The sequence below is a fragment of the Helianthus annuus genome, chromosome 11 (assembly GCF_002127325.2).
Source record: "Helianthus annuus cultivar XRQ/B chromosome 11, HanXRQr2.0-SUNRISE, whole genome shotgun sequence".
NCBI classification, from domain to species: Eukaryota; Viridiplantae; Streptophyta; class Magnoliopsida; order Asterales; family Asteraceae; genus Helianthus; species Helianthus annuus.
In genome coordinates this window covers 43,703,613-43,713,462 of record NC_035443.2, presented here as the reverse complement: position 1 = coordinate 43,713,462, position 9,850 = coordinate 43,703,613, and the positions used below count along the sequence as shown (strand labels likewise).

General features: G+C 35.6%; 2 long non-coding RNA genes across 2 annotated transcripts; both read left to right on the top strand.

Moving 5' to 3' along the window:
* Positions 1-5,152: 5,152 nt before the first annotated feature.
* LOC118483797 lies at positions 5,153-6,216 on the top strand. The gene is made up of 3 exons (XR_004871594.1): positions 5,153-5,482; positions 5,598-5,742; positions 6,142-6,216. It is a non-coding gene; the product is annotated as an uncharacterized LOC118483797 (long non-coding RNA).
* Positions 6,217-6,311: 95 nt separating this feature from the next.
* LOC110891983 lies at positions 6,312-6,924 on the top strand. The gene is made up of 3 exons (XR_002565737.2): positions 6,312-6,472; positions 6,547-6,711; positions 6,814-6,924. It is a non-coding gene; the product is annotated as an uncharacterized LOC110891983 (long non-coding RNA).
* The last annotated feature ends 2,926 nt before the right edge of the window (positions 6,925-9,850 follow it).

The following is a 9,850-nucleotide window of genomic DNA, read 5'->3' as shown; positions in this document are numbered from 1 at the left end:
GGATGTTCAACAAGTTCATGATTGTGCTCCTCGACAAACCTTGTCACACCCCCAAATTCCACCTGCGGAGTACCATCCGCTTGAGGGCGTGACTGGCCAGGATCCAGCCACCAATTATACTGAGTAATTGAATTAATAACCATAGTAATACTTACTAACCATACGATTAGTAAATATTATGTTCAGAGCTTAAAGTTTTAAGTTCAAATAGTAGTAAGTAGCGGAAGCATAAGTAAAACAGTTTAAAACAAGGTTCATAGTTCATGTTTATTTAACACCCAACACAGGGGTGGACGAACACTACACATCCCCAAGCAGCAAGCTCCTCCGTCACTGGTTACCTGCAAAGCATGCAGTAAGGTGTCAACAATAATGTTGAGCGAGTTCACTAGTTGTCCAGTTTTAATTACCAAAAACTTGTTTCACCAGTTAATTTATCCGTTTATACATGCCATGCGGATGCCTGAGTACATTAGTTCACGACCGATCCCATACCATGGCACGGTGTGAGGTTGGTAAGACCTAAATAGCGCTATCAACTAATAACCCGTTCGCCTGGCCCCGGCGACTAATCGGTATTATGTAGTAGGGACTTGAGTGATAGAGTTTCGTTTTGTGTCGTTTGTTGCATTCCGTATAAACAGTAATTAACTAAAGGTTCCCAATAACAAGGGAAGAAAAGTAAGTTGTATCCCTCATAAGGGGATAGTGTTGTTTTTAGTTCCGTTTCCCAAACCACCGGGAACGCATGCTTTAGGTTGTGAACTCACCTTGGGTTGCTCGGTAGATTAAATACCCGGTCAAACACGTTGGTCACCACGTCCTAGCATGGTTACCAAATATAGGTCAAGTCGGGGTACAAGTAGACACATATAGCAAACACGTATAGACACACTTAGCATGCATACAAACATACGGTTGGGTTATTGGGCCTGCCCTAACATTTTCACAAATAAGCAGTAACAGAACACATGCAGCCCAGTCAACAGATAGCCCAACAAGTCGTGGCCCAATAACACGTAGGCAGCCCAGTCGAGACAAGGGTGGTCTCGACTCGAGAATACACGGTCTCGAGTCGCAACCGGGAGATCTCGAAGAATCACGTTTTGGTCTCGAGTGTGCTGCTTGCGAGTCGCAATCTCAGGAGTCTCGAGCCCAGTCTCGAGTCGAGATCATGTCGTCTCCAGTCGAGACTTAGTCGGTCTCGAGTCCCTGAAGCTCGTCTCGGTTCATCATGCTTTGGTCTCGAGTCGCAACCAAGGGTTCCGATTCGCAACCATGATTACGTGCACAGAAATCTTCTAGAACCTGTCGAATGTACTGACCAATAGCATTGCATAATCGTGATTTGGTGTACTATCCAATAGAAATTCACAAACATGTTTTGTTGTCTCAATTACCAAATATTCAGATCAAACATAGCATATTCAAATATTTTTCATGATCTTCAAGTAGTTCATCATGCATATTCAAACAAATCAACTAACATTTATTCCTTGGTTCAAAAACACAACTTCAACACATAACATGAGATTTATGAATAGAATCATGTGACATATAGGACAATCATTAAACACCATATTTGCCCTATGTTATCATTATAAATCGGATGGTAACAATCATCAAACATTGATTCATACACACACATGTTCATCCTTCATAACCAAGCAATTATGAGCAAAATAGCTAAGATAGAAGGATTACTATAACACTTAACATAATCCGAATGGTTCTAACCCTCTTTTTACCAAACCGTTCACATATAAAACATGAAGGAGCATGGTTAATCAAGCAAAACATGTTACTCATATCATCAAACAAGCATCTTTTCATAACCATCACACACAACAACAATCTTTAAATATTCAACCAAAAGAGATACTAACCGGCTAGACTTAAGGTGTGAGAATATGATGAATAAGCTTCCGAGAGAGAATATTGAGCTAGAAATCCGAGAGCCTTGATGTTACGGTTGGATCCGAGAGAGGGAAGAGGGTGATGTTGGAGGGTGATGTTGTTAGGGTTTTAGAAAGAGTGTAGTGAGGGTGAAATGAGGGAGAGTGTAAAGGAGAGTGTGTGGGGGGTTTTGGGTTTTTATACCCGTTTCAAGGCCGGTACACCCCTAGTGGGTTTGGTTCCGAGTGGTATGGCCCAACCGGCCCAAATGTTCATTGTTCACTCGAGACCAGGAGTGGTCTCGAGTCGGATCCTTGGGGTCTCGGCTCACTTGTAACACACACACATATATATATAATATACATACATACAACACGTAACAACAGATAATTCATAGTTTTCATTTAATAATATACGTACACGCAATGTTACATCAAGAAAGTTGCCCGGGAAAACCCGAAGTGTCACATTATCCCCAAGTTTTAAGAACTTTCGTCCCGAAAGTTAAGGCAGCCACTGACAAGCTAGTGTAAATGAGAACGTTTCAACGGGGTGTCACAAACCTATACACCTTCCATGATCTAGCCTAAAAAATTACATATAACAGTGCACCACAATCAGTCCTCTTTGAAAAGTTCGATTGCACTACTCGCTCCTTTTGATTGGGGTCCAACGTATCAACCTTCTTGTCCTTGTATAACCCAGATCTCGTACACAAGTAATACTTAATATGTAAGACACCTTTAGAGTTTGTCTTTGTAGTCTCTTTCCTAACTGAAAACCCACACTCCTTGGCATACTTAACATACATTGAATAACAATCATCGAGGCTTGAGAATACCATGTCCATTGTGGGCTTTAATTCTTCACTAACGTCAGGAATGATAAATGGTAATCCAGTTTTGGGGCAAAGCCTTTGACTCGAGGAAGAAACTTTGTCTGAGAAAACACAGTGAGGAACAGAAAAATCAGAAAAAGAGAGTGATGTCTCGTAATAACATTATATATTAAAACGCCATTAATTGAATAATAAACAAGACATAATAAACACAGAATTTAAAAATGACATGATAAAAAAGCCATGAGATGAATAATTAAAAACACTTATCAACATAAATAATTAACAAAATATAACATCATAATGAAAACGCCATAATTAACAAAACTAATGTTTACACAAATTAACAAAATAGTAATAACTGATGTTCACAAATACTACTAAATAAAATTTAAAACTAATCAAATAGATGTAAAACGCCAATGATCGTAAAAACATAAGAAATATACTAGAACGTAAACGGCAATTAAAATTAATATTGAAAACTCCAATTGTAGTTCTTAATAATTGTTTAAATACCAATTAAAACGCGATTAAATTGCATAATTGAATAACGCTATTGAAAATCATACAACACATTATAAAAATAATAATACAAAAAAACGCCATAGAACAATGATAAAAGAACAAAACACCATATTTGTTGCATGATTTGCTGGAACGAAAAAAGAAAAACGCCAACGAATTTTACTTTGTCGAACAGAATCCACGTTAAACGCCATAGATCTGAGAAAACGCCTTTCTCACCGTTCTCTCCTGAACCCCCTTTATTGCGAGAACTGCGAGAACCACCTTTATTGCGAGAACCACCTTTATTTTATTGCGAGAACCGCGAGAACCAATGTGAACACAACCTAAAATAGCTAAAAAAACCTAACCCCCCCACCCCCCCCCCCCCCCCAAAAAAAAAAAAAAACCTAAACCCCCCTCCCCCACCCCCCCAAAAACCTAAACCCCCCCCCCCAACCCCAAGCTAAAATGCTAAAAACTAAACCCCCAAAAAACTAAAAAAAAACTAAAAAAATTAAAAAAAAACAGACAAAAATTTTTTTTGGCTACTAATAGTAGCGATTTTTTTATAAAAAATGTTAAAAAAAATTTTTTGTGTATTTTTTAGCTATTTTTATGTATTTTTGGTTGTGTTCACGTTGGTTCTCACAATAAAGGGTGGTTCCTAACGGATCTTTCTCCTATATATATATATATATCTATACTATATATAGGGTATGTTTGGCATGAAGCTTTTAGGAGCTTCTAGCTTTAAGCTTTTAAGAAAAAGCTCCTACTTAATAAAAAGTCTTGTTTGGTTGAAGGAGCTTTAAGCTTTTAGGTTAGGAGCTTGAAGCTTTTGGTTGAACGCTACTACTAGTAGCGTTTAGAAGGAGCTACAAGCTTTTAGGGAAAAATGACTATTTTAACCTCTCAAAATAAGAAACTTTTTAGTGCACCAACTTTCTAAATTTTTAGTTATGTCCATTTTGGTAATTTTATGCATTTTATTAAAAGCTCCAGCTACTCTACCAAACACCAAATATATCTAAAAAGCTACAGCTACTAGCTACCAGCTACAGCTACCAGCTTTCAGCCACCAGCTACCAGCTTCCAGCTTTCAGCTACCAGCCACCAGCTACTTTTGCCAAACATACCCATAATATACATATCCAAAGGACTTCTTAAGGTCATTAAAATTTCCTTAAAACATTTTTAAAGCATAATGTACAATCCTCTAAAACACAATATAATTTACAATCCCAATTATACCCTTCACTCAAAAAAAAACACACGGGTACACAAATCAATTTTAGGGTTTCTCATTCTCGTAGCGTTTTATCCGCCCCCCATAGAGCTGCTTTCTCTCCAGGCGATTCAAAAGGGGATCTAGGGTTTCTCTTGGCGAAGCAAGATCTGGCTTTCTCAATGACACCAGATCAATGAATCTCACTCTATACGACACCCAATTGACTGAGTTTGAAGGTGTGAAGGGTTCGAATTCGATTTTAGGGTTTTTAAGATGCACATCGCCAGATCTAGGGTTACGAAATCTTTTTTCACCTCCTTTCTCTTCACCTCATACCATCACAGGTGCGTATATGTTCTTTATAACTGATTGTGCTTTTGTATTTCATATTGTTTGGTCTTAATCTATGCAGTTAGTGTGACAATGAATTAGGGTTTTCACTTTGGGGGAAACTTTGCAACATTTTTAGATTCGGCTGATTTTCTCTCATCAGGTTCGGTTTTTGTGATTTCAAGTTACCAGTTGTGATGTTATATAATTATACACGGTGTTTTAGGAGTGATTTGATTTAATATGTGATGTATTTTTGCATACGGTTTGTAAATGTTATATATATTAGACTTTAATTTACGATAAACAGTAATATGTAATTGTTGTGTTTGCATTAAAGATTAGTGAACTCTACTTGAGTTGTAGCTGTGATTATATACTTATTCAATATTCATTTTTTGTGATTCAATTGGTTTTTCAGTTAATTAAAGTGATAGATGGATTTGAAGTTTTAGGTTTTATGATGATTTGATGCTAGCTGTTTCTGATTTGAATGTAGTAGATTAGATCCGAATTTTTACATACCTAAACTTTATTCGTCTCCTATAGCAGGTGAAATCAAGGAGGCAGTTGAGTATCCTTTAACTCACCCTGAGTTATATGAAGACATCGGTATTAAACCTCCAAAGGGCGTTATACTTTACGGAGAACCGGGAACATGCAAGACATTGCTTGCAAAGGTGTGCATTTTAAGCTCCCATTTAGACAATTTCATGTTAAAAACAACCAAACATATTTAAGAAGTCTTCCTTTTTGCTTTATTTTTTGTATTTGAAACTTTTGTATGTTGTTCAGGCTATGGCAAACTCCACATCAGCAACGTTCTTACGTGTTGTTGGAAGTGAGTTGATTCAAAAGTATCTTGGGGATGGTCCTAAGCTGGTCAGAGAACTCTTTAGGTCGTTTGAACGGTCTTAAAGAGACCCAAACAACATTTGAGGTCTGTTTATCATATAAAAGTTATATGTTGAGTTGGTTAAGAAAATAAAAAGAACTGTGTTTATATGAATTGAATTCCAAATTCGGCTTTTAAAACGACTTCGAACCTATAAATTTCACATTAATTTCCAGTTTTGAATAGAGCCAAACAATATTTGAAGTCTGATCCTGCTATGAATTTCCCAATTGACAATTTTTGAAGCTTCGTTTTTTATAAATTTATTATTAAAATAATGCTTAAATTTATATTAACCAATAAGATTAGGAGTGAGAAATTATAGAGTGACCAGTCGAGTAATACCCTGACCAGTTAAATAGAGAAGCAGTTTACAGCTGTCAAGTTTTACTGCTGCACGCAAATGGTGTTGTTACTACTAACGAGACTTACTTTTACATGCAGCCGTAAAGCAAACACCATTCAGAGTTGTCTGCACGCAAATGGTGTTTTTACTACTAACGAGCTTGTAATTATTGTTCTGATGGTTGAATTTTGTATTTGTATTTGTTCTGATGTTTATGTGGGATTTTTATTATTATCTCTCTTATACATTGAATTGCAGCAAGTCACTTCGACTCAGATGAAAGGGGTAACGGAACTCATAAGAGTGGTAGAAATGTCGGGCTTAAAGCGTATGTCGTTTGTCAGTTGCTGCAGATCGAATCTCCCAAGACTTCAAAATGGGTTGACCCTGATTCTGCAGACAAAGCGTAACCGGTCTGACATTCAAGAGGTAGGGTTTAAATGCACTTATAATATTAGTTCACTTGAATGTGTTTTGATGATAACTTTTAATTGGATTTCCAGGTGTATTACAGTGAAGAGACACATAAGTTTTCAGTGTCAGCAATAGAGGAAAGTGTGAAGTTAGAAGGAAGAATGACTTTTCCTCTTTGGACAGCACTTACATAGTTTGATCATGTGTTCTTCTGTGAACGGCTTTATGATCCCGATAAGGGATCTCTCAAGCAGGTAGTTTCACCTATCCATTCTATGTATAATAATGTAACAAGTCTTTGCAATTTCTATTGTCTTTTTGCCTTGACATTTAATATTACGAACATCTTTCTGCAGCTGCCTGTTAACATTAAGCTTAGTCCCCCGAAAGAAAACTTTGTCAACGAGGCTGCAATCAGAAAGAGAAAAGGGAGGTCTAAAGATGGAGAAAGTGATATTGATACGGCCATCAACCAACAGAGTTCTGCTTCACAGAATCGTCTAGCCACATCAGAAAGAGAAAAGGTAGCCTGATCATGCTGATCTTTCTGAAGGTTTGTTCTTTTATTATAACCATTCATTTATTTAAGGTTAGACATGTATATTTTATAAATCTTACTTTAAAATGTAACAAGTGGGTTACCACACGCGCTCTCTTGGTTTAAAAAAGCGCGAAGCGCTCCGAAGCGTTTTGGTTCCAAAAGCTTTAAGCGAAGCTTCAAGCGCGAAGCGAGAGCTTCACGTATACGAAGCCACACATGATTTCTTCAAACATCACAAGTATTTCGGTCTTGAAACCGATCAGTTGAGTTGATTAGTTAGTTTTATTTTCGTTAATTTTTATAAAGTTTCTATGCATATATATTACTTACGTTGTAAGCTATGTGGTTCAGGTCACATTTTTCTCACAAGGCACAATACCTTGTGTTTCAAAAGACGGTAGATTTGTCATGGAAACTCCATTCCAGGTGGCAAAAGCTCCTGACGGGATGTCGTTTATTCAGGTATAGAATCAGAATTTGCCAAACACTCAAACGAGTGGTTATAAAACCCGAGTTTATCACGAAAAACAAAGACCGGTTTCGGAGTTCTTCAACCGGCCCGGTTCGGGCCGGTTGGTTTCTTGGGTTGGGTGAGAAAAAGAAAGCTACATATGTATGTACCCTTGTCCTCCTTGAGAGATGGCAATTGAGTTAGGTTGTTTTTTGTTTCTACAGCGGGTCAAATATGACTGGTAAAGCTCTATTAGACTTTGCATATGCATCTACCTAGAAAATGTAAGAAAAAAAAAATAATAAACTGGTTGTTGTAAACTTGTAAAGTTCCTAGGTAATTATGCATTCATGTTCAAGGTTTTCAGTTAGGTTTGCCATGCGTCATCTAGAGGTGAATAAGAATCAATCGGTTGGTTTAGAAATTGGTAGCTGTAACTGATGTGTTTCTGCTTTTAAATTTTTTTAACCGCTTGGTCCGGTTACAAGGCTCGCTATCTTAACTGATTTAGTTCAATATGATGAACATTCAAATCTATGTTATTATTTCAAATTTTAATTTAGATATGTATTCCTTTAATTTAGATATAAAGCATCACTTATGATTACAACAACAGGATAACATTATTACAAATAATATATGCCAGTTTCATATGAAGACTGTTTCTGTATACATACAATTCTGAACCATTTTTTCTGGTCTGGTGCAACTTTGTAAGGGAAGTAGACCAAGCATATGATGACGGGTCTTCGACAAAAAGATGGTGAAATGGTAAACAAAGCTAAGTAATTAAGGGTTCACTGACTGGGATGATGCAAAGTTATTCAATCATGTAAACTAGAGCAGTTTTATGATTTCTAACAACAAAGTTGATGTGTTGCCCCATTAGGTTAACTGTAATGTTATCAACCTTTTACAGAGTTATTTTCAATACCAAAAAAAAAAACTGGCCTCATCTAATATTAAGGATTTCATATTATAAATGTTGTATTTGTATGAATCATAAATGAATTTAGCATAGGCGCTTCACTTGTATATAGCATATAGCAAGTCAAGTGCAAATATGTATTGATACTAATGAATCAATTGACCAATAGATTTTGGAATAATGAAATTCCTAACATCATTTTTAACAAAAAAAAAAATAAACTAAAATAAAGAAATTGAATGTTTTAGCATATGATCCCATCCATGATCTTGCATTTCATAAAATAGATGTAAAAAATGTAACAAAGTGTAGGTTGTACGTTATTTTTCTCCATGCCCAGACGTGCTTAACTACATATAGAAGTTAATGAGAAGATGCAAGAAACTTATTCTTGAGTTGCTATAGCAATCAAGGATGAAAAGATACTAGAAACTAAATGGAGGTGAAACCATGTAGATGAGAAACCATAACTATCTCATTTTATTTTAAATTATTATGTTTAATATTGATATTTTCTTATTTTTCTATTTGTTTATTGTTCATCAATGTTTCGGGTAGCAGTCGATATTTTTAATATTATACTATTTAGATGTGTTAGGCTTATTTCATAGATAGACCCGCAGACCACACCGATGCTATTAACTCGAATATTTAAAAAAATAAAACAATAAACATAATAAAATTTTGTAAAATGTTATACGAATTAGGAAAGTAAAAGAAGTATTATACTATCACGGGAGGATTGATAAACTAATAGAAATCAATTTGGATATATTTTCAGTTCAAATACCCGATTAACCGATTTAGATTTTAGTTATGACCCAACTGAACTGAACCTTCTAATGCACACCATTAGAATTACTAACAAGTGTTGTGTTTTCCTTTGCATCACAAATTTGGTTTTCGTTATAGCTCAAAACCGAACCGCCCCGTACATTGCCCTAAACTCCCCAACCTAATTGATATGTTTCCCGCCGCATCGCGCGGGTAAACGGCTAGTATATATATATATATATATATATATATATATATATATATTATTTTTATAGGCATACGTTATAATTTATAACTTAATTTCTTTTATCATAACTATATATGTATGTATACATAAATAATAAGATGTGGTAAGTGATATCTATGTTTTGAGTATTTTCTCAAGCTTCTTAAAGCTCAACATGATATGTGCTCTTAACAAGCATATTATTGTAATTCATAAGTAGTTTACACCATTTCACTCAACATCAACTCATTTGTCTGATGTTGCGCGAGTTAGAACCACAACTTTAGAAGCAACTCAAGTATTCGGTTGATTTTGGCTATATTAAGTTGTACAAGTATTTAAAAAAATAGTAGCATGATGTTGTCTTTTTAATTTTGTTACTCTATTAAGTTTAGAGTATGAAGAATGATAATGGTATCATTGAATCTACTGTATTTAAGTTCGTTTCTGCTTGTTTATTTTAAGTAGAGTCA